Source organism: Grampus griseus, assembly GCF_964374135.1.
Source record: "Grampus griseus genome assembly, chromosome: 15".
In the NCBI taxonomy this organism is placed as follows: Eukaryota; Metazoa; Chordata; class Mammalia; order Artiodactyla; family Delphinidae; genus Grampus; species Grampus griseus.
The window spans coordinates 4,781,887-4,808,513 of NC_139009.1; positions in this window are offsets into that span (position 1 = coordinate 4,781,887).

Genomic DNA, 26,627 nt, shown 5'->3' on the forward strand with positions numbered 1-26,627 from the left:
CACTGTTCCCAACCTGCAGCCAATCGCTGCACAGCTGCACAGGTAGCTTTCCAACTTCCCCAAGCATGGGCATTGCCTGGACGACTAGTTCAAAGATTGCTGGGCTCCACCCCCAGAGTTTGTGATTCAGCCGGTCTGGATGGGGCTGAGGATTTGCATTTCTAAAAAATTCTCAGGTGATGCTGTCACTACTGGCCCCAGGACCACACTCTGAGAACCAGCTATCAGCTACCGAGCCAGAGCACAGAAAATGGTGTGATGAGTGTGGCTCAAGTTTTTGAAATCTGACATATGCAGAAGTGCCTCAAATACTCTGGTTGCATAACTCCCAGGCTTATCAAAGCCCCCTGCTCTTACTCACCATCCTGTCTCATCCTGGACTGGCAAATCCAGTCCTGCATCCAAATCCCTTCCGTCTTTGACATCCAATTCAAATGGCACCCTCTGTTGGAAATGTCCACTATCCCTCTTCCCCCAGCTGGAATTCGAGCTATGCTCAACTCTCAAGGCATCTTATTAGTCTCAGCATCAGTTTCACCATGGTCTTCCTATTACAGTTATCAGTTCACAAAGATTATGCCTGATTCATTGTTGTATCTTATGTAGTGACCTCCACCCTCCTAGCACAAACTAACTCTTCAGTAGACATGTATTCAGTGAAAATGTTAAACCTTGAAAAGCATTTAAGCATATATTTTCACATTTTATATTCCTAAAAGGCTTATGAAGCAGTTTGAGCAGGAATATCCCCCCTTATTTTTAGAAGAGGAAAAAGAGGACACACATACAGGAATTGCAAATGGCACATTCAAGAACCATAACTGCTCCATCTTGGGTCACGGCAAAAAATAATTGGTGCATTCCAATTGGATATCGAGGAGAGTTTACAAAGGGACTGTTTACAATGATGTGGGTAGTGTCTAGGGAAAACAAGGATGAAGCAGACCCTGGGGTGAGGAACTATACCACACTGGAGTGGATGCTAAACCCTGAGAAGTCACCATGTGGAGAGAGCCCCCTGAGAAGAGCTCTGGACCTTGGTAGAAGGAGTTAGCACCCTGCAGCCACCTGCCAGGAAGGGAGCTGGACATGTGAATTCCCCCATCTCACCACCCATCCCCCCAACCCTCATCTCTTACTCTCACCTCCCAGTTGTCAAACTTAGCTGGAAGGCAGGAGATGAAGGAGCCCATTCTCAGGACCACGTACATGGGCCTCCGGCACAGCGCAGAGTGGAGAGGCTGGGGAGCAGGTCTGGAAGGGCTAAAGGAAGACATCCCAGGCATTTATTCCAGCCTCCAATTGTTTGCATTTTCTCCTCAACCCTGCAGCTTCAACAGACTCATAAATCTTCCTGTTAAAAATGTCTGCTCCGTCGAATGTAGATGGTTTATAGATAAAGACAGGGAAGGTTAATTAAATTTTAGACGGAATTGCTTTGGAAAAAGGCTCATTTTAGAATTCACACTTTCAAACAAACTTTCTGCTTTATGGGTGCTCATTTCTTTAAAAAAAAAAAAAAGTCAACAAACCATAACACAGAAAATGTTGTTTCATGCTGTCTTGTTACAGACTGCTTCCCTGAGCAGGTTGTATGTTTATAATCTATGGTAGGACCTGACATGCACTGGGATGATGATAAAAAAATGAAATGAATTTCAACAAATAATTAAGGATGCAGTTTCTAAAGACTGGTGGAATTCTTAGTACAATAATCTTTGTTTTTTCTAAGTCATATATATTTTATGAGTCTGAAACTACTGATGCCAATAAGTCTTTGGGCTATGGAAGCAGAAGAGGAACACAATGCAATGTAGTACAGCATAGTATATGAAGCAATCATTCAAACATAGCTTGCAGTACATACGTCAATAAACTTCCAGTGTATTGAAGCCAGTGAAGTATAGGAGATATTCAAGCAGAAGATGCTTATTCAATGCACTGCAAAAAAATCCATTTTTCCTCGGCTTGCCAAATGTGCCTGAGAGTTATTACTAATTTATCATGAAAAAAGCAACCACCAGTGTGATATAAGCAAGGAAAGCTGGGTAATTTCTCATGTTGTTCTTTTGGACCTTGAGGGGATACCGAGGGGATGTGATTATAATGATTGTAGTCCATGGGTGGGATCTTGCCTTCACTCAGCGGACATTCAGATAGTGCTGAGAATGCTGGTGTGGGTGTCAGAAGACTTGGCGTCGACTTCCAGCTCTTCCAGTAGCCAGCTGGGCCACCCTGAGCCTCAAGGGTAAGTGGAGAGGAAGGAAATGGAAACCTGAAGGTCCCTTCCAGAGATGGAGTCTGTGATTCTCCGGAGAGGTGGAAACCTGGGTGCGCACTGTATTACATTCCACAGTCTCTCCTCTGGGCCCACAGCCTGACCATCTTCTAGGGGAAGATGCCCACTCCTGCAGGATTTGACTGACAGCAACTCCTTCTGCCTGTCTCTGAGCAGCTCAGATGATGAAGGCGTTCTGTAGAGAATGCTGGCTTGTGAAGCCCGAAACAGTAGCTCTGGGACAATTTCAAGTTGAAGAATCCTGAGCAATTGTGGTTGTACTTGCTTTCTATGGCTGCATAACAAACTACCACAAACTTCATAATTGGCATTTCTTATCTCACAGTTTCTGTGCATCAGCAATCCAGGTAGAGCTAAGTTGAGCCCTCTGCTCCACATCTCACAAGGCTGTATCCAAAATGTCAGCCAGGCTGCTTTCTCATTAGCTGCTTACATCGGAAGAGATCTGTTTCCGAGCTCCCTCCTAATTCAGTCCTGGGCGTTGTGGAGCTCATGGTTGCTTGCTTCCTTAAGGCCCACTGAAGGGTCTCTCTTTAGGAAGGGGGTTTCACCTGATTAGGCCAGGCCCACCCAGGATAATCTCAAACTTGATCAAGGTCCCAAGTGACCTGGGGCTTTACTTACATTTTCAGAATCCCTCACCTTTGCCCTATCACAGACCCTAATCACAGGAGTGATGTGCCTTCTTAATCAGAGCCCCTCCATACTCAAGGATAGGAGACCGTACAGGGTGTAGACGACACCAGAGGACTGGGGTCTTGGGGACCATCTTAGAATTCCATATGCTAGACCACAGATAAATACTGTCTATATCCCATTTGTTTTAAGAGCAGGAGCTCTAATTCCTTGAAGAAGCTGTCATAACTGGCGCTCCCATTCTGGCAGGCTAGGCCAGCTCCTGGCTCCCCACTGCACACTGAGTTTTGCTGATAGTTTATCATTTCTCTGCTTGGTTTCCCCAAAATTGTCTATAAATTACTTAAGAGCAGAGATGGACTTTTTATATCTTTGTATTTATACTTAGCCTGTCAACTTGTACACAGTGGATACTCAGTAATTAATGATTGATTGATAGTATTAAAAAAATACTTGATATCTATACAGTTCTTCAAAGTTTATAAATCACTTTCACATGCTTTATTTCATCTTATAGCTCTGTGAGGTGAATACAGCAAAAATTAATGTATAATATTCAAGGTAACTTATTGAAAGATGCTTTAGTAGCAATGTTGAATTAGCTATGCTGTCAACCATGTAACATACAAGGAAAAATTGCAGAAAATAACTTTTTTCTAGATCATACCTGTCCTGGCTTATATTTTTTACTATTACTAGAACTTTTTGTTTACTTACAAAGCCCCCGTTATTTTATTAATGTTGCACAAAATGTTAGTACTTCTGTATTTAAGGAAACGGCTCTGGGGGAGGCGTGCTTAAATGGACCCAGTGAGGAATCAGCATAGACTAGACGGTTCTCATTTGTAAATGTGTTTTCTCAGCTTTATTACCCCCCAGACATATTTTAAAGTGAAAATATTCAAATAGTATAGAATTGTTTAATGTGGCAGAACAAATGTCATGAGAGAAAATAAATGTAAACCTACAGATTTCATGAAAAAAATATGTAAAATAAAGCACTGCTGTAGCAAATGATTCACTTAAGAAGATCATGAGCCATGAGATGTTACATCCGCTGGCCCACGTACACCCTGCTCCTCTCACTCCCCGCTCAGCTGTTCAGAAGGGGAAGCTATCTATCAGGTCCTCTCAGTGATCTCCCATGAGAACGCTGTTATGTTTGGAATGCAGTCTGCATTCCAGGAGAAAGGCACTACCTTCCTTTTCCTTCAAGAGATGCTAGTCAAGGCCACTTGCTCACATTTTCAAATTTCTCATATTTTTTTCCCTTCCAATTTTGCTGACTGTTGGAACCAGGCAAGAACAGTGTGCAGTGACCTGCCCAGAGACAAGAAACTAGTGCAATGAGTCTGTAGCTTAAAAAGCAGGAACACTCCTCGCTATGGAAATGTTTCACTGTAGTTAATAATTAAGCTTACATTCAAAAGTTTTATCTCTGAGCTGCTCTCAAGGAGAGCATTCTGTTCCAGCAAGAGTAACTAACTTGTAGGACTTCTGATCTGGAAGCCCCAGTTTGGCCATCAAGTAGTTGTGTGACTTAGGCATGTCACTTACTTTCCTTAACTCTAAAATGTTTTGATTAGGCAAAATCCAAGCACTTTTTTTGTCTTTGAATTACATTGTGCAATAATATACATACTATTTTTTTTTTGAAAATTCTTCACTTTACACATTTTAAACCCCAAATGTCCCTCTCATCTTTTTTACATATCAAGTGTGATAATCGAATTGCTTGCCTCTGGAAAACTGGAGATGGTCAAGCAAAACATTCAAGGTGATTGAACTCAAATTCGTTTCTTTTACACCAACCTTTAATGCATAGATAAAGTGTTGGACACTGACTTATTATACACTGGTAAAAGAACTTATCTACTCCAGTGAGAAAATGTCAAGGATAAATATATACAAAGCTCATTTGGAAAATCATTTTGAATATCCGATGTTAAGTGGGAAAATGTTAGTGATGGATGGTCAAATAGAGAGAAAGTTATAGAAGTTTATTGATGTTGTCCCCTTGAATCTCATTTCCCTGAAAGGCCTCTTCTTCAGAGGGGCACGTTCCCTGCAGCAAACACATACCAGGCTCAGGGAGATTCTTGTGATGACCTACGGATAGTGTAACTAACAACTAGTCTGTACCTAGTATAGAAATGAGTGTTTGTTCCCAGATTGTCTAGCTCCATATCCCAGGGACAAATGTTTTCTTTGAACGATATCACAAATTGTGTCAAATTGTTATTTAAGAGATTAAACTGGCCTCCAATGAAACATTAATCATGTGACATGATTTAATTTACAGGGACAACTTGAGAAACATAAAGAATCTCTTGCTAGTCTCACCTGCACAAACGTCCCCTCCTGTGTGGCTGAGCCAGCTTGGCAGCCGAGAGTGGGAAAAGCCACAAGGTGAGAAGGACCATATGTCGTAGAGTCTTGCAGATGGAAACTAGGAAACCCAAGTTGCAGTTACACTGGAGAACGGACTGGAGCAGGGCTGAAAACTCAGAGAAAATGTTCAGGATAGGGACAGATTGAATCGCACAATGTGTTCCATGCCACAGTGCATTGTATTATGTGTGACCACTGTCCTTGGACGAGAAGTGTCCGTGGCTTGTCACATCTGCTGTAGACCGTATGGTGTGTGTTTGCTTCAAACTACAGTTGACCAAGCTCATACAATCAATGATAAATCATCTTCCCTGTTTTCTGTCAGCTTTCCTGAACTTGCTGCATGTGGGTTGTGAAATTGACTTTTGCTTCCTGGAAATTAACACAGAGAAGAAAAAAAGAGCAATTATAAAATTCACAGATCCACAAAAATAAATAAAGCAAAATGTTCTCTTATTTCTATCCCGGAGAAACAATCTCTATACAATACTAAAATCATAAAGAGGACACCGTGTAATATAACGGTTAATATTTTCAACAACATCCTTCAGGTAAATGCAATGGTGAGTTTCAAAGTCCTGCCCTACACAATATTCTACTATTCTCTGTTTACTTTCTAAAGAGTGTTTGATGCTGCGTAGGAGTTAGCATTTTGGGGTAAAGCAGCGCAAGGACCACTCTACTACCCGGGTTACACGTGTGCCTTCCCTTGAAGATGATGAGTTGCTGAGGTCAAGAAGAATATCTAATCATTTCATCATGAAATAGCCATGTAACATAGCCAAGTTGTTAACCTGATTCACATACAACGTACATGTGAAATTCCGGGGGATTATTTAATGTATGTGGATGCAGATACATACGCATATTTGCCAACACACACACAGATTTTTTGTAGATTATTATATAGGATACTAACACGGATGACTGGAAGTTGCCTTTCCTGTGCCAGGCCTCTGATCCCTGGGAGGGAAGCATGTTATAACTGGTTCTCCTCAGGATGCATCTGCTCACACTTGCCCACACTGAAACTCAGCTGCCACTTCCCGCCCACTCAGCCAGCCTGAGGAATCTTTTTGCTGCCGTCTATGCCTGTCAGCTTGACGTCTTTCTGTTCAATAGCATTTTTAGCATTGTCTGCAAACTTGGAAATGACATGCACACCCCCTCTTCCGGATTAATAAGTAAAAGAAGAAATAAGATTCATCCTGTATTCTGTAAAACATTCATTTATTCTTAAACGTTTTTAAAGGAACTAGTTTTTAATGTTCATGGTGCATTTTTTCTTTTTTTTCTTTTTTAGCAGTCTCTTGGTAATGGAGATTTGAGCAATTTTAGATTTGGGTGTTTGTGAAAATATTTGCAAAGGAAAAATAAAATCATAGAGTGATAAAATATTGGGTCTGAAAATATCATAGGAGCCTTTTAGATGAACACAGGCCTCTGAAGTAATCCTTACATCCTCACCATAGTGTCCCAAGGTTGATTGGAAAGGCAGTGTCACAGAGACAAAGAGACAGAGAGACAGAGAAAGAGAAAGACATAGATAGACAGAGAGAGAAAGGAAGAGAGACAAAGAGAGACAGGGAAACAGAGATAGAGAGAGAGAGGTTAAAACCAAAGAGGGCCCATGGACTTACCTGGTGGTCCAGTGGTTAAGACTCTGTGCTTCTGCTGCAGGGGCCCAGGTTCGATCTCTGGTCAGGGAAGATCCCGCATGCCGCGTGGCCTGGCCAAAAAAATAAAAGGCGGCCCAGCCTTCACCTGATTGCACCGACAAAGGAGGGCCAGCTCCATACATAGTCTCTGTCCTGGGGCTGGAGTAGAACAGAGCAGGAGGGTGTGGATACCAAGGATTCCCTCGAAATCTCCCCCCCTTCCTGGGATGAACTTGGGATACACATGTTCCCAAAGGATCCCTGGGGATGAGCTGGCCACAGCCAGGCATGACCTGGCCTCTCTTCACCAGGAATGTGATCAACCCTCCTGGAAGGAAGCCCTGCAGAAAATGCATTAACCTTTATCATCCACCTCATTCAGGGAATTGGAATATTTAGGACTAAATCAATATTTTAACTGGGGTTACGACTTCCTGGAGAGTAAATGACTGTCCCCTGTGCACAGTCCACAGTTGGCCAAGGGGATTTGGGGCACAGTAGGATTCCAATGCGATGCTCAGGCTACACCAGCCAGGATGGCTACACCTGCCCCATCAAGTCAAACTGCACGTGGAAGCACATACTGAGGGTTGGTCAAACATGAACGACAATCATATTTGCCATTATAGTAAATGTCCTATTAACATTTATGGAAAGAGCATCAAAGAGAGAAAGGAATGCGGGGCGTTGCTCTGCCCCCGCCCCCAGGGCCCACCCCACGCTTCAGCTTCATGTCTGTCCCATTCTCATACCATCCCCACTCCATTGTGTGCATGATAGGATTTGTATTTCCTCCTTTTCTTCCTTTCCTCTCCTGCCCCCTTGCATTCAAGATTATGAAACTTTGTTGTGGGCCCTGCCCTTCCTTCTCTTTCTCCTGTTCACCCTGGTGGTGTGTGGGTGAAATGGGGAGGGGTCCCCCAAATACATATCAGCCCAACAGCCATAAGTCTCCTCCTTTATTATTAGGAAACAAAACAACAACAACAAATGGCATCATGAATATGAACAGCATTGTCAGGTGAATTAGCTGAAGTGCTTTTTTTTTGTACTCCGTCCTCAAATTTAATGGAATAATGTGTCTTGCATATATAAGAAGAAAAGATCTACCTTCAAAAAATGGATTTTTTTTTATGGTAATGGAATATCAGAGGTTTTAGGCTCCAAAAGTATTGAAATTATACAGAATAGCTGCTTCTAGCTAAACCTTAGTGGCCACAATGCCGCTAGTTCACCAATCTTTAGATTTGTGGTTTGTTTCTGTTTTATTCTTCTGAGTTTTCTACTTTCAGGAGCTTTCTGGACAGAGATTCTTGAACCTATCGAGGTCCTCCATGACATAAATTAAATACGGACTGCTTTTGTTTTCTCTTGAGCCAGGAAATTACATGTGAAATTTTACCTTCCTAGAATACAATTTTGTGCAATCACTCAGTTACCAGAGTTTTTGATAAGTCTAATTCACATAAGTCTAATTCACAGAACTCAGTTTGTTCATCAGTTAAATGGGTTTAATAATGTCTGCCTCACTTATTCCACAGTGTTTGGTGCCATTTCTTGCTATGCCTAAATTACGGATTGACATGAGGTGTCCTTTCTGGAACCACTCTCATAGTGATCTCCTGTGTTAACATACATGTACACATCATCAAGAGTGTGCACATATATCTCTAAAATGATATTGCCATCAGCAGTTGATCAATAAGGATGCATTGAATTGGTAAGGGATAGATGATGGATAAAGTAAAAGACATAGGCCGGTCCCCCTGCCCTCAAGATGCTTGTCCAGTGGTGAAGACTCTGAACTCTGGAGCAGGGCAGCCTGAGTGCGGGTCCTGGTTCTGCCACCTGCTTGCTGAGCAACGCTGACCAAGGTGCTTCCCTCTTCACGCCTCAGTTACTACATCTGTGGAGTGGCCACAGCAACCCTCACTAAATCACAGGGCTATTAGGAGGATTAAATGAGCTAATTCATGTAAGCCACTTTGAAGAGTGACTGGCACATGACAAACGCTATATAAATGTTTCTTACATAAATTTAAAAAAATGGATGATCTAGTGAAGGAGAGGAGACCAATGCATTTCCTGTAATTTCAGTGCAATCCAACAGTTGCCAGGAGAGGTGTGTGCAAAGCGCTACAGAATTTAAAGGAAGGGGTAAGTGACAAGAGTAAATAAGTGCAGGGGGGTTACTGGCTCTATAATAGGAGCATCACTCCATGGCAGGTCACAGGGGGCGGTGCCAAGGCCTGTGAGGTGCAGGAGGGCAGGCTCTTCTTGCCGCGATGGGGAATCAGACTCCTTCCTCCTCTTTCAATGGCAGCCTCTCTTTTGGAATTTCTGCTCTAAAACTTGAAGTCCACAGGGAAGTGTTTGCTTTGATGTGTGCTTCCCCTAAAAGAGAATGTGACTGAAGATAATGCTGGCACACCCCAAGGCTGCATGTCTGCGAGTATCTGCCAGTTCTATTCTTGGATATTGACATATGTCCACATTCTACAGGGGGATGCTCTGGCAATCTGATTAGAAATCACAAAATCTGAAGTGTGACCCAGGTTGTACTAATTCCCAGGGGCTAACAGTGCTCAGTACTTAAGCACGGTGGCCCGGTGGGATTCAGATGTCAAATCCCTTCCTCCAGATGTGCACTTACCAGCGGGGATTCCGATGCTGGCAGACTTTACAGCTCTCCTTGCAAAGGGCGCCCACCTCAAAGGAAAGCATGACTTCCTTTGCTTTGCCAAATCTACAGGTAGCTTTGGGACAATGGCTCCTGTCTCGCATAATCGTTCCTTAAACAAGTGCTCTCTTGATTGGAAAAGTGATGATTTTATTTCATTTTATTTTTAGAAAAAAAAATCACTGAGCGCTGGACGCCGAGGACAGCTGGAGCGTGTGGGACGTGGGGTGCTATTTTTTCCTCGCCGCTTTGGGAACCAAGCAGATGGGTGGCCACTTGATTAGACCAGGGGCCAGATATGGTGCCTTCCAGCTGTTGGCCACATGACCACATTTACTATGGGCAAAGGTGAGAATTTCCCTTCTGTTTTCCATTTTCCCTTGGTCCTCAGCTTCTTTAAGTTGTGTCTCTGGGCTGTGGAAAGCACATCTGCCTACTCCTCCTTGAAATATGCACTACGGGAAAAGAATTTCCAAACACCTTCTGTAAAATATGCAAAGGGACTTACGCAAAGGGACTCAGGTAACCCGAGCAGAAAGAATCTGGGCTTTAAATGAAGTGGGGCACTTTCTCACAAGATTGGCAGGGAGACAAAGCCCCGGTCCCGAGAGAGCGTGGTCCGAGACAGAGCAGAGGACAGGAAGTGATGCTCTTGCGTCCTAGGGGAGGTCTGCGAGGAGTCCTTCTTGTTGGCACTGGATGTGCCTCTACTGTCCCATTGGAAACTGGTGATGAAAGATAACACTTTTCTAGGCACGTTAACACTTTACAGTTTGTAAGCACTCTATGCTTTACACATCACAAATGTGGCTTCATAAACTCCCAGCCAAACACCAAGTACTGGGGCCTCGTTTGTTCTCAAGTCCCTCCATCCTCAGACACAGGCCTAACAGTTCATGGCTGAGGAGACATAGAATCTTCTCCTGCAATCACAGGGTCTGTGAACGTGTGGGTGACAGTGGCACGGTGTCGTGACACAGATGGGTCGGGTCCTAGCTATCCCACATCCTCTGTGAGCCACAGTCTACCTGTGTGTTGAATGGGGATTATTTCCTGCCCTGTAGACCTCACGGGGCTTGGCTGGATCAGATGAAACCGTGGGTGAACAACCGCCTTGGAGATAAGGCAGTTCCCTGTGCACGTATTGATGGTAGAAGCTGAGCATATTAATATTATGAGTTGAGCTCTCAGGCATATTATGATCCTCTATTGAATCTTTATCAAACAGTGAACTTGGGGTTCCCAAACGTCTTACCTCATTGAGAAAATGAGGTCACTGCACATCCCACGTCCTCTGGTGTGTCACTTAGAAAAGGCCCTGAACACAATCACTTCTGGCAGAATTCTGCTTCGGTGGTGCTCTATGCTTTACATCTCTTTTCCTCTGTGTATTTCCTCGGTTAAGCCTCATGACATCCCTAGGAAGTAGGTACCGCCACTGTGAGGTCACCTCTGCGGAACCGGAGCTTAGGGATTGAGGGATTTTCCACCGACTCATCTTGTAAGGGGAGAGCCGGGAGTCGAGCCCATGTTTCCAACGCCAGCACAGGAGCCACTGTCAAGGGGTCTGTGTTGCGGGAGCCCCACGTCCAGGTTCAGCCTCCGCTGTGGCAACCCACGTGCTTCAGGAAACCTCATCCTGTCTCCTTGGTCACGTAAGCTTCATCTCTTCATCTTTTCATCCCAAGAGTCCCTGTGGGAAGGTGACTTGACACTAGTTTTGATTTTTTGTAGAAACTTCTCCAGTGCAAGGCAGGTACTCAGGGGTGGGTGCAGACTTGATTTTACAAGTACATCTGTTCTGTTTATTTTTGCTTCTTTGCAGTATTATCAACTTCTGCTCCATATGGGTGATCCATATTGTGCCTCGGTGAAATGATACCACATTATGCTTTTATCCCTTTATCATCAAACACTACTCATGAAAAAATCACCAGGTTTGCCTAGGTTCATCTGTTCAATTTATTTTTCCCAAACTTTATTTTGAATAAAACACCTACGGTAAATGTGATTTATGTAAATGAATAAAACAAAACTGTTATATAAGCTTTTTTGACATCATTCAGTCCCGTTCTGTCGGGGTGCCACTATACAAAACGTTCTGGCAGCCTGTTTTCCACAGGATTATATTATATTATTTCTGAAATCGCAGAGCCAAAGAGATAAAACTATAATATACTTTCAAATGCTTTAATTTAATTTTTTTTTTCTCTTCGCTTCCCAGATGGAGGAACTCCAATATTTTAAAAGAAGCTTTTACTTATGAGAATCTTTCAACACTATTCCAAGTGCCTGTATCTATTCCTCTCTCATACTCTCTGCATTTCTCCATTTTTCTCACACCTCTCTCCCTGATTTTATTTAAAGAACGGCAATCCATCTTTCCCTTCTTCTTCTTCTTCTTCTTTATTGTTATATTTTCTTGCTTTCTGCTCCCTGGAACCTGGAATGGAAGAATTTCCATTCTCAGAGCTTGCGCTGGGGGCCAGCTCCTGTGCCCTGGATTTACAATTATCTCACTTATTGCCTGTGCCGCTCTGCTCTGGGAGAGGTTCTTATCTCCACCTGGCAGATGGGAAATGAAGACTCAGGGAGCGGAGGGCCTAACCAGCTCAAGGGTGCACTGCTAGACTCACCGCTGTGTCACTGAGTGTGTGGACGTCCACACTGCCAAAGGCGGGCGGGGAGGAGAAATGTCTTTGCACCTGCTCTTCCCAGGACACGGGCCACCTGTACGGCTGATGCCACGGCAGCTTGCGTTGTCTTCGGCTAATGGAGCCTCAGTTCATGGCTGAGGCTGAGGTTCCCCACGTGGCAAACCTGCTGGGTCATTGTCAGCCCCTTCGTTCTATGCAGTGAGGAAACTGAGTACCAGAGACAGGGTCATGACCTACCTAAAGCAGCACTTCCAGTAACAGGAAGTGTGTGATCATAAGATCTCTGAACTCTGTGTCCAGCATGCATTTCTTATAAGCTAACACTCAGTTGAAGACCCACAGTGCCCTTAATGAAGAAGTGAAATAAACCAATGATTAGTTCACTAAATATTAATGTATAAGACTTTTAATGCAGGTATTTCATGTCTAATGAAGTAATAAACATTCACATTTGAGATAATGTATGTAAAACCTTTTGAAAATTAATATACTACTAAAATATATGTTAGTATGATTATTGTAAATGTGAATCATTAAAAACAGAAATGAATCAAACTCATGTTTCCTCATAAACGAAGGTCACCTGGCTTGGGTACCTTTTGTTCTTTCTTCCATGTTTGTTGGGAGATCTGGTACAAAAAGTTGGACTTGCATTAGTGTTGCGGTATCCCCTACTGGATTTTTCAAAGAATTCTTCAGATATTTTTGTAAACTTCAGGCACCGTATTCAAATACTGAACTCTAGTTCAGCAGTCTCTTGTGGATTACTCATCAGGAGATATGCTCTCAGGACAGTCATCTTGAGGCTGTATATCGCTGGAAAGTTCATGAGAATGACAACTCTCCAAATCCCAGTTTCCCTAATACCAGGATAGAAAGTCCTGACTATTTCTGCAAGTCCCTCTCACTGCAAAATAGCAGGAAGCTATAGAAAAAGGATGGTTGAGTATAACAGAGACTGGAGACAGGTTGGTATTTTTCACACCATAACGCAACGTGAAGTTACCTTAGCCTAAAAAGTAGTCATGAGTACGCCAGACCCAGTCTGCACGGTGTTTGTCAAATGGTTGTCCATCCAGTTCCTGCCAAGCAGATATCTGAGCATTTTGGTTTTAATATTTTCTTCATTTTCTCATAACTCATGCTCAGGATTGGTGTTTGGGGATCGATCTATTTTTAATTATGAAAGTAGAAGTTCTGTGTTGCTCTTTTTTCCCCGTTTTTGCTACATTTCTACTGCAGGGAAAGGAATAGGCTCTCTACTGCCTGGAAACATGGCTGAGGGCATATCATCAGCTTGGGGTCTGCTGTTGATGGGGAGAGGATCAGTACAAAGTCACTCCTTTTTAAAGTGAGACTTGTCATAATCATTGCTATCCAAAGTGAGAGATGTTTTCTCTTCTATACAATTGGCATTTGACAATTAACAATGCAATGCCCACTGCTGGGCAGAAAGGGCTTCCAAGTGTGAGAGTCATAGATGCCTTTCTTACACATTTTACCTTAATTAAGAGCAAGGATGAAAGAAACAGTGACCAGGAAAAGGTAGAGGCAAAATTCTGGGTCCTGAGTTGGAGTATAGCAGCCATGACCCCTGTCAGCATGGTGATGATAATAATGATGATGATTGTGTAGTGGTGGTGGTGGTGGTGATGATGGTGATGTTGAGAGGTGATACAGCAGAAGCTCAGAGAGGTCTGGAACTTGCTCTGTTTATGCTTTCAGCATCTTTGGTGTTGAGTCCCAGATCACTGATCTTTTTTCTCTTTCCCCTTGTTTCTCATCCTTTCCCAGATTTACATCCATTTTGCTTCTAATGGATGTAATGTTTGGTGTGATGCTCATGCTGATAGATTATTGTACTGATTGTTTGGACTAAATATTCTCCCAGTAGGACTGAGCAGAGGTTTCCTGGGGTCAGTCAGGCAGACCCAGTGGTCAGTGAGCAGCCTCCCTTATACCCCGTCCCTGGCAGGCAAGGAATGGACCACACATTTGAATCTGGGACACTCATTGACACTTTAGTCCCTCTGTAGGCAGAATCAGTTTTCCCAGATTTTGGAACAGCAGAGAAAGACTTTTCTCCCAATGAAAGATCAATCAACAAACGAAAAAAACTTTCAAATGGTACTTCCAGCCTATGGGCTGGTGTTGGAGTGTGTCCTAGAGCACAGGACAGCTTTGGAAAAGTTATTTAACCTTACTAACCATAATTCTTTTTCTGAAAAATGGATATGGGCATGCTTAATTGAGAAGTTTAATTCTCATGTGCTGAGTTCAATTGAGAATTAAATAAGATAATGTACTTGAAAACGTCAGCATGCTCACCAGCACAATGAAGAACATTAAGAACTTTGATGTTATACTGTCTTCCTCAACTGGCCCAATCTTACTCCCTGTTCATAGTGCCTCTCTGAGTTGATGCTGGTTAAAACTTCTCAGGTTTCCAAACAAGAGTCCCAGAGTCCCAGGAATCATGCTCCTTTCCATATTCCACACTCCATACTCCATGTCTAAATCCTATCAGTCTATGTCAGATATATTGCCTATCTCAATACTGTTTGTCCCTACTCTCTGCTTCACTGTAGAGTTTTAAGGCCTCTGTTCTCTCATGTGCATGTATTATCTCATAGCCGTCCAATTACAGCTGCCGTCAGTCAGTTTCCTCCTACTCTGATCCATTCTTTTCTTTCTTAATAGGCTTTATTATTTTTTTGACAGCTTTAGGTTCACAGCAAAATGGAGCAAAAGGTACAGAGATTTCCCATATATCTCCTGCCCTGTATGCGCCCACCCTCCCCCATTATCAACACCTCCCCGACCGGAGTGGGACATCTGTTACAACTGATGCATACATTGATGCCTCATTATTACCCAAAGTCCATAGTTTACGTTGGGGCTCACTCTTGGTGTCATGCATTTTATGGGTTTGGACAAATGTATAATGACATGAATCCACCACTACAGTACCATACTGCATAGTTTCACTCTCCTAAAAATTCTCTGTGCTCTGTCTATTTCTCTCTCTCTCCCCACAAACTCTCGTAAACCACTGATATTTTCTTTTTTTTTTTTTTTGTGGTGCGCGGGCCTCTCACTGTTTTGGCCTCTCCCGTTGCAGAGCACAGGCTCAGGATGCACAGGCTCAGCGGCCATGGCTCACGGGCCCAGCTCCTCCGCAGCATGTGGGATCTTCCCGGACCGGGGCATGAACTCGTGTCCCCTGCATCGGCAGGCGGACTCCCAACCACTGCACCACCAGGGAAGCCCTACCTTGTATCATTTGATTAGAGCACTTACAGCCTTTTATTTTAAGTATCTGCATTTTTCCTCTCCCACCAGGCTCTGCTCTCTACAATGAAGTGACTCTACTTCACTTCAGTAAATAAGTGAAAGAATCAACAGTTGAATGGAAGAAGTTTGTCTCCAAAACCCTTTCAATGATTTTTAAACTGAGCTCTGTAATGTACCTTTAGAAACTATTCAAAGACAAGATTTTACTTCCTATAGTTTCTCTTATTTAATGGGCATTATAATCACTGGTATCAATTTATGTTTTAATGATTTTATAATCATGATTTTGTATAATTACAATAGTAATGTAATTAAGGAATCTGTCAACCCAGTTAACAATAATGAGCATTACTTAAAAGTTACAACCACTCTTGTCATTGGCTCACCTACCACATTACATCCACTATGACTTTACAGGATGCAGCTTTTATCACAAAATGTGAGACAGTGAACAAGATGTTGTACATATCTCATTTAATAAGCTCATGAGGTACATATTATGACTTCAATTTTATAACTGAGAAAGGTGAAGATCAGAAGATTGAAAAGATCTTTGCAGGCCACAGAGCTAGTGAGAGGCAAAGTCAGGAACAGAATATGCTACCCCATCTTCCTGTGCTGTAGTCATTTTTCTTCACTTTATGGGACCTTTCAGCATAGATTTTTTTTTGCCTTTATTCAACTATCTATTTTTCTATTAACAGATTTTGACTTTTCATTTACAGATTTCTAACTTTTCATACTCTGTAGACATTGATAGTTTCCTTCTTCAGTCTGTGCCCTTTATCCATTTCTATTTTATACTTATCAAAATTCTCTGATAATTTTTCTAGCTATTTTTCTTCATTTCCCTCTACTTTGTATTTTCAGATCCAATGAGATAATGAATTATGGAATATTAAAAGTAGTAACTTTTCCATTTGCTTATTATTAAATTTGACCTCAACCTATGGAGAAGAATAAAGTAAGATTTTTATAGCACTTAATCAAGTAACATAGGTAAAATACTCTGAAATACCATGTTACAAAAGACTATACTACGTAAAATCATCTTACACTCATTTTGGTTTCTTGCACAATTTCACCTTATTCATGTCATGAAAGGATGGTGCCCAGTGGAGTGTGGCATTTACCTTGACAAGAGAGTGCAGCTTTATATCAGTACAAACAGGGTAACCTGCACCCAGGGCTGCAAGGGAGCCTCTGCCTCTGTTTAAAGGAGAATTTTTAATGTTGTTCATAAAGTATACCGGAGCTTTTATCCCTCAGAAATTTGAACTTCCCTTCTATTTTGGGAGATCATGAGATCGTCTCCTGTTCTGTTCTTGAGGTGTGTGTAAAATGAGTTCTCTTATCAGTTCTGCCTGCCCAGAAGAGATAATTTAGTGACAGAACAGAGAACATCCTTGTGTGATTTCTACCCGGTGTCCTTTGCAAATGCGGCATGTGATTTCATGGACATTTTAATTTTTTTTATTAGAAGTTGCTGAATTTGAATTAGCTACAATCCCTCTTTTTAATAGACTATATCAAAAATATTTAAATTCCATGGCATTGGTGGAACCTTCCATTATGTCTGAGGACAAGGGTTAGGAGCATGCCTGGGGTGTTATCAGCAGCTCTAAATAGGTATTCAGTTTGAAGATAGAGTGCATGATGAAAGAAAGGCAGACCCTAGCAGGTTATTTAGCTTTCAGTTCTGAGGAACCTGTCATTGCCTGCTTCTGTAAACCTACCTAATGTGATTTATCTGATCCATTTCAATGCAAGAGAAGGAAATGGCTCCTGTTAGCAGAAACAGCAATTACAAAGTCACAGAAACAGCAGTTAGAAACTTGCAAGGCTGGTGCTGCTTAAACATCTAGGCTAAGCACTTTTTAAATTTGCACTTTAATCTTGTTAGTGGTCTGTAAATGAGAACCCCTCTCAGCAATCAGATGTTCACGAATAGGGCCATTTCCTATGGACCAATGCTATCTAGAAGACTAAAGCTCTCTTGCTAAGGAAGATGACTTTGTAGCAGGGTCTTAACAGGTATCCAAACAGACCACAGAGACTCCGTTTGGGAGCACAGAGCCTTACGGCACTGGGGGGATTCATGACACTGCCCACACACCCCTACTGTTCTCCTCTCCTGTCCTCCCCTTCCATGTCTCTCTTCCATGTATACGATCTCCTTGGGGGCAGGGAAATGAGACACCTGAACGCAGAACCCAGAACCTATGGGTGCATAAAAACCAGGAAACTTCACTGAGGTGATTAAAACCTCAACACCCTCTTTGGGGGTGAAGCTTCAGTTTAATAATGCTTTTTTTATAGCTTTTAAAAAAAATATTGAAGTATAGCTGATTTACAATGTTGTGTTAATTTCTGCTGTACAGCAAGGTTATTCATATATACATATATATATATATGCATTATTTTTCATATTCTTTTACATTATGGTTTATTACAGGGTATTGAATATAGTTCCCTGTGCTCTACAGTAGGACCTTGTTGTTTATCCATTCTCTATATAATAGCTTGCATCTGATGATCACTTTGTCTTTGAGTTATTTCTTTAGCGCCTGCCACTTCTAAGTGTTTGGTTAGGGATCTGAGAGGAACATGGTCCAAGTCAGATGCACTGAAAGGCACTGAGATGAGGATCAGATGCCAATTTCTGGCTTGAGATGGTTTAACAAGAGCTGATCCCTTCTGAGCTCACCACACAGTGACCTGGCTATGCATTAGCCATTGACAGCACAAGGACTGTCAATTATTCATTGACAGTAGGAAGAATTCCAGAGGATAAACCTGGGTCTCGTTCAGGTAAAATCCTGCTTCAGCTAATTTTGGGCTCCTGTGTGAGGGTAAAAATGCAAGAAGTCCACTGGGCCTCCATCCAGAAGAATCACAAACAAGGACGTTGACTCATTACCAGAGTAAGGAAAAGAAAGTTCTCCTTCCATGCATCTTCCTAAATTCAAAACGAAGGGATCCCAGATAGCAAGTGTTTCATACCTCCTGGAGGGTTCTATGGCTAGTTCAAATGACAACTGGATCCCCATGTCCCTGGAGGTAAGCTCTCTTTTGCCAGGTCATTCCCTTGGGAGTCTGGGAGTTGTCCTGTGTGTGTTCACATCACAGTTATTTTCCTTGTGGCCAACTGACCTCATGGGCCATGAACCAGCCCCTCATGTGTTTTTGAAAACTTCCTGCTTCTGTGTGCAATAGCCTTGCCACTCACATGTGGCCCAGGGCATCATCACCTGCTTCCTAAATTTGGCAACAGGATCACCTGGGGAACTTTCCAAAAATAGATTCCATGACCCCATCTTCTGTGTGCTGAATTTGAATGAAAAATTAATAGGGAATGTGTATTTTTTTTTTTTTTTTAGAAAAAATCCTTTCCAAGTGAATTCTGTTATCAGCCAGGTTGGGAAAGTAGTAACAGGATTACCTTCCTTAAAATCTCCTTGTCCAAACCTAGCTTTAGGTACAGACAAGAGAAAAGACAGCTGAAGGGAAACCATGGAAAGAGATTCATGGTCTGATCAATTATCAGAAGGAAGCCCTAAATACTTTGTCTGCCCTGCGGGCAAATGGCAAAGTCAGCACGCTATGTCCAGGGATTCAAACGCTGGCCTGGTTTCCAGCCCAAATTTAGGGAGAGGGGCATACGATCTCTATCGCCAAAAGCTGCTGAAGAGCCTGAGACACTCCTCAGTTGAGACCCCGTATCCCATACTCATTTTTAATCCATCTTTGATTATTATCCTAGTCATACGTAAAAATACACTTGTCAGAAAATAGGCAGCACCTAAGTATAAGAGGGGTAAATGGCTCCTTCTATGACCTCAACTCTTCTCACTGTCTTAAGTTAACCAATTCATTTACTAAAAGTTTATACCTCTGGAGACACCATTGCATGCTTATGTGGAGACAGAGACAGAAAAAGAGAGAGAGAGAGAGGTGGATGTGTAACTTTGTCAAGTTACTCAGCATTTCCATGTCTCAGTTTCCTTGTCTAGAGATTAATAGCAGCACCTTCCTTATGGAGCTATTAGGAGAATTAATTGAGTGGATATTGTCTGGAAGATAGTAAACACTATATAACTGTGGTTAACAAACGTATGCATATGCTTTCAACATACTATTGATCTAGGTTTACAACTTGTAGTTTTTCACTTAATATTTGTCTTATAGCTCTGTATATGCTAGTGCACACAAATATATAATTTTATGAGAATTACATAGTGTCACATGGATGGACTATGAAGTATCAATATTTCAGAACATCTTTTGATGGGCTATTGTGTTGCCGTCAAGGGCCAATGTCTTTTAAATACTTCAGTAAACAGTGAGAAAAATACATGCAGTTTTACTTGCACACATTGGAAAAAAATTGTAGAATAAAAAGTTGAATTGTGGGACTTTGCTGGTGGTGCAGTGGTTAAGAATCTGCCTGCCAATGCAGGGGACACGGGTTCGAGCCCTGATCTGGGAAGATCTCACATGCCACGGAGCAACTAAGCCTGTGGGCCACAACTACTGAGCCTGCACTCTAGAGACCATGAGCCACAACTACTGAAGCCCGCGTACCTAAAGCCCATGCTCCGCAACAAAAAAAGCCACCACAATGAGAAGACTGCGCACTGCTAGGAAGAGTAGCCCCCGCTCGCCACAACTAGAGAAAGCCCGTGCACAGCAATGAAGACCCAACGCAGCCAAAAATAAATGTTATTTAATTAATCAAAAAAAAAAAGTTGAATTGTTAGGTAGGTATGTAGATTTCCAGACTTGAGAGATAATGTCCAATGTCTACTCAAAGCTGTCCCCTTTTCACCCTCAGCAGCAGTGTATGTTGTTCCCCTTCATGGTAATAAATGTTGGATATTATTAATACAAACTTAAAAAGAAAACAATACTTTACTAATGTGAAGTGGTGGGAGAAGAATGACAACTTTGTTGCTGGGAGGTGAAACATGACACGGGTTAGAATCCCAGTGACAGTATTGGATACATACTAGGCATGCCTTCATTTTATTTCACTTCATTCAACTTAAACCTTATTCCCAGCATTAGTTTTGAGTATAGTAACCTCCCAATATGCTGCTAAGATAAATAAGCTGCAAAATTTTATCCAGATTCATGAAAAAAACAATACTCCCCTGTTCAATAAAGTTCTTAGGATTAACATCTCTGTTTTGGAGACTACAAAACCCATTCATTTTAGCGTTGGCCTCATAACATCAATATCCTCTTCCTGGGAGTCACTGCAATATTGAGTCAATATTTTCTTGAGGATGGATAGAGATGTATAAAGAGATGTAGATGTAGATAGATATATAAAACATTATTAATTACACTTTCCGTGAAGAAGCTTGTAGGGTCTAGTTAATGATGTTTTACTGCACCTTGTATTTACTGACGCTCAGTGTAACTGGCGGCTATGGGGTTTGCAAAGAACAGAGGTGGTGTGGAGCCTGGCAGCACTGACTTACACCCCCAGGTCTTCACGTACGAGCTGACAACCTCCTGAACTTTTCTCTCTCTAAGCTTGACTTTATTTATTTATTATATATATTTCTCTATATATACTTCCTTATATATTTGAGATATAGCACATATCTCAAAAGAGTAGTGAAGGTTGACAATTAAAATAAGCACCTTCAATTCAGTTATTACAAAACATTGGCTCTATTTCCCCTGTTGTACAGTACACCCTTGAGCCCGTCTTACACCTGATAGTATGCCCCTCTCACTCCCCCACCCCTATATTGCCCCTCCTCCCTACACTGGTCACTAGTTTGTTCTCTATATCTGTGAGTCTGCTCTTTTTTGCTATATTCATTAGTTTCTTTTTTTTTTAGATTCCATATATAAGTGATATCATACAGTATTTGTCTTTCTCTGACTTATTTCACTTAGCATAATACCCTCTGAGTCTATCCATGTTGCTGCAAGTGGCAAACTTTTGTTCTTTATTCATGGCCGAGGAGTATTCCAATATGTGTGTGTGTGTGTGTGTGTGTGTGTGTGTGTACACACACACACACACACACACACACATATATATATATATATATATATCTCACATCTTCTTTATCCATGCATCTGTTGATGGACACAAGTTGTTTCCATATCTTGGCAATTGTAAATAATGCTGCTAAGAACATTGGGGTTCATGTATATTTTGTAACTACTAAATGGAAAGTAATCTTTAAAGATTGTATAAAAATGGATATTCATTGTAATACGATCAGAATCAAAAGTTGGAAGCAACCCGAGCCCATCAACTAAGAAGCAGACTAAAAAGTTGTGTGTTAAAAGAAAAACAAGCACCTCATTGAGTCTCAGGATAAACATGTGAGAAACGTTATTCTGTTTCGATCTTCATGACAGACGCAGCTCACAGGCTCAGGTGACTTGCTCTGGGTCCCAATGAAGATTAATGATAGCACTGGACAAGAGCATAGGTCACATGACCTGCAACGAAGCACGCATGCCTTCAAGACAAAGACCCCCGGAATGCTGTTCTGCTTGTGAAAATGCCCTAAGACCAGCAGGCACATTTCTTGTCTGTGTCCTTCTGAATCTAGCCATTTATAATATACCTGCAAACCGCACTTGCAATTTCAGGATGAAAAGAAATTTTGGCATAATTATGTTTATATGAAATATTTTAATGACTATCATGAAATCAAACTGATCATCCAAGTTCTAATAATTATATTATAATTAAGTTAAAATCTCAGAAAGACCTTCATCAGATGGGGAATACTCATGGTTCTAGTTTAAAAGCACAGCCTCTGACTTTGATGTGCACATGTGCTTGCGCGTCCGTACACGGATGGAGCTTCACCACCTGCTGGAAGTAAGACAGATAAGGAGATTTCGCTCTTCCTCTAAGTTTTCCTTTAAAACTCAGGTCAGAATTTCAACTGGAAATGCTCTTCAAGGTTTCCCTGGGGAATTGTCTCTTGATATTTGTCAAATTGAACACTAGATGTCACTGCATTGCAACAAAATTTGGGTTTGGAATGCATTTTTCTGTGGTTGTAAATAACATGTTCCTTAGGAGGGTGGAAAAAAAAGGTGAGATGTCTTAAAAAGGATCAGTCTTTCTCAGTGGTCTTTTAAATGTTCATTTGGGCAAAGTATTATAGAGTTTCTTTATCATCGATGGAGTTTTATTTCAAGTAAACACATGCCTAATTATGTGTATATTTTATGTATCAGCGATTTCAATGGTCATTTTCGAATATCCAGTTTTCCCATGGTTTTGTGCCACAAAATCGAGAGCAATTCAAACTGAAATCTGAAGGCAATAACTCCCGGGCTCTCCTTTCAGCCTCAAGCTCTTTCCCGACATCCGTCCTGACTTCTCACAACAGTGATGCTGGACATCCACAGGTACCACAGACCCATCATCACCTCCTCCCCATTTCCCTAATCCTTAGTCAAAGGCGGGGCCAGAAAGCCAGTTTCCAAATATAAAATATCTGGGTGATTTTTGCCTTTTCTGTCCCTCAGATATCAAGTCCAGTGTCACCAAGACCTGAATTAGTCTCTAAAGTCCTCACAAGATCCCATCTGAGGTCTTCTCACCGCCTTAGTTCAGAAATGCATATTTTAAAAAATGTCCACTGTTGTAACATCAACCTCCATATCAATCTCCTAACCAGTGTCTCAAATTCAAGTTGCTCTGTCCTCATTTAAAGAAACAAACCCAAATGAAACAGCACCACCACCCTTGATCTAAACTTAGATGCTTCTCCATTGGCCGTGGAAGCAGATCCAAGCTCCTAGCACCTGTGGCTGTGGCAGCCTAATCGCTATATTGAGTCTTACTTGTCTTTAAGGCATTCTTCTATTTTATAAACCCCAAGCCTGTGCAGGCACTGCTGCTCCTGCCTAGAAAGTCTTCAGTTCTTTCTCTAAGTGGCCAATCTCTTGTTGAAAACCCAACTCCAGTGTTTCTCCATTGGTGCATGCATCTTCACAGCCCTTTTAATTTTTGCATCCTTCATTCTAATTATTTCTATGTATTCCTATCTTCCCTTTAGTTTGTGCATAAATCATGGTAAAGGTTGATGTCTCTTCCTCTTGTTATCTTGATATTGCTTCATATATGGTAGTGCAGTGAATGTACAAATGACATTTTTATATAGCATACGATGCTTTCCTCTGAATTGAATTTGTTAATTAAAATTTAACAGAGTGTTAAAGTGGAAATTTCAATTGAGGCACTATCAGATAGACAGATGTCATATTCCAGGATGAGGTGCAATCACTTGAGGCTGGATTTCAGAAAGAAGAGAAAACCAAGGGTGTGACTCATCACCCCTCATCATCCCCACCCATCTGATGATATGAAGGGTCTGGAAGAAGCTGGAGGTGGCGGGGGAGAGATTTTTCTAGTGTGAGTTTTGAGTACCTTGGGGAATGAGGGACTTTCCCTCCTATCTCAATTCAAAGTATAGGTGCTGAAAAAAAATCACTCGGAAGCCTGGATATCTGTAGTTTGTATTTTGGTAAACATGGTGAGCTAGCATCTGGCTCTCTCCTGAAAGATGCTAAGGGTGAGGAAAGGTGAGGCATTACCACGGTGAGCGCTGCTGCGGAGCTTGACCATTTGGGTGAAGGGTGTGTGATTATTCCCAACAGACAAGGCATGAGCCCTGAGCCAAGAACAGATGTGTGTGACTAACTGCTGTCAACGTGAGCTCCTTAGAGGGGCAAGAGACCTTGATCCAAGAGTACGCTGATGCCTAGGTTCAGAGGAAGGAAGTTAAGTGTCCATTGGGATGGAATACTGATTGCTAAGCTTCTGTCTCTCATCTCCTCACCCCCGCTTTCTGTAATTAGCTCTGTGACATCAGGACTGGGGCTCCAAACCACCTTTCTTCTTTGCCAGGGTTCCCTGACCCCTTCTGCCTAAGGTGCTAGCAGAGGGAGACTGCAAGGCAGGAGGAGGGAGGGGGCACCATCTTTCTCTTTGCACACCTTTCATGTCAGCAGCTTGCAAGCAATTCTGCTTCTTCCCCTGCAGTGCCTATTGAGGAGCTCTTTATTTCAGTCTCTGGCTTTGTCCACATTTCTAGAACCAGCCTCACCATTCTGTCTCCCTAAGCAGCACTCCCTCTTTCAAGGTCTGAGTCCCAACTCCTGGCACTTCCTTCAAGCTCTTGAACCATTAGTAACACCGAGTGGCTCCTCCTTAGAGAGTTGGGCTCCAGCTCTGGCAGGGTCCTCCTCCAAGCTTCCATGTTCTCAGAGTCCTGACCTCTTTCCTTCATTCCCAGACCTCCTACACTGACAGCCACTGTAGGACTCCAATTTCCTTTTTTACTTTCATGTTGCCTGATTCCTGTCTAATCCATTCCCTAGATTAAATTCTCTCTGTTAAAATAACTACTGTGTTTCTGCTTTCCTGTCTGGATTCTGATTGATAAAAATAGGGCTACATTTCCCATATCAAGAGAACTGGAGGTATGAATCCTCCAAGGTAAGGAGAGACTGTGATGACCCACAAAAGCCCCTGGGGAGAAAGGGTCAGCCTCAAGCACTTGCTGGGCCACAGCGTGTGGACACCAGCTTCAGAGTAAATGCAGGTAAGAACTTTCATCAACTCCCCTCTCCCTTCCCAAACTCCCCAACCTTGAAGAAGCCAGGAATTAGAGTTAGCAGCACAAGAAGGCAGGTGGCAGCCTGCAGGTCTAGCTAGGGGTGACACCTCAACTTTACTCACTTCTATGGTTGGTTACGATGTGGGAATGGACACAGCCATGACTTAACCGTTACATGGTTTTTGTGACATCAAGGAACCTGATTTTTTTTCACTTAAAAGTGACCCCCAAAACGTAATGAAGCTTGTGTTAAATTTCGTCTAGGAACAAAAGAAGAACTAGTCCACCAAGTAGGTTTAAGGGCAGAGGGGACCCACAAATGGTACACTCTATTATTACAGTGGGGACATGCAGACAGACAGGTAAGTGAACAATGCAACAATACAGTAAGTTGGGGACTGCAGGTAAGCCTGGGTTTTATAGGCACTTTTAACGGCTCAGGGTGCTGGGGCTGATAGGAAAGCAGTTGCATTTCTATTTTCTCCACTATCCTATAGGTACTGTCCTGCTTGGCCACAGTGTCCTGTGTCACATGCTCTTAGGGATTAGAGGAACTGGATTGGAGAATTTATCATTTAACCACATTTATCACTCCCCTGTCTGTCTACACTTCTGGACTGGAAACTCCCTAGGACAAAGGTGGTGCATGCTCCCCATGTATTCCTAGCAGATGGCACAGGGTCTGACAAATGCCAGGTCATTAATATATAGTTGTTAAGTGATAAGAGCCATTGCAGAGGTTTATGGGAAGAAAGACTGAAGGATGACTTAATTCCATGTGGGGGACCTGGGGGTGGGAATCAGAAAACAGGACAGACAGAGGATACTGAACTCGCTTCGGGGATGCCCAGAGAGCAAGGAGAAGGTAGGGGAGGAAGAAGTGCATTCCCAGAAACAGGGAAGGGTGGGGAGGCTTGGACCCCAGGGCCGGTGCAGGGACACAAAACAGGCAGGTGGTAAGGGGTCCTGGTGCCTGGGTTCTTCATCTTTCTGCAGGACATGGGACGGAAGGAGTAAGATACCCTGGCACCATATTTTAATTGACCTCAGTTCATTCTCCTCTCCCAGAGCTAAGGATCCAAGAGAGACTACAGCATCCCCAGGCGGACCTGCGCCCTGCCAGGCCCGAGGGAGTGACAGTAGCAGTTCCTGGCCCAGAGTACGGCTGGCCCTCTTTCTCTGCCCTCTCTCCGGAACTGTTTTTTCTCCCCTGCTCTCTGAAAGCCTTATTGATTGCTCAAAGTGAACTCCTCTGCCCACGGTTTCCTCAACCCCCAGAGCAGCTTGCATTTCCTCTGACGTGGCCTCTGTCTTCTCCCCTCCCCCAGGAGCCCTGGGGTTTTTACATTTCAAATACTTGACAGCTGGGTGAACTTCTGCTTCCGCCAGAAGAAGGAC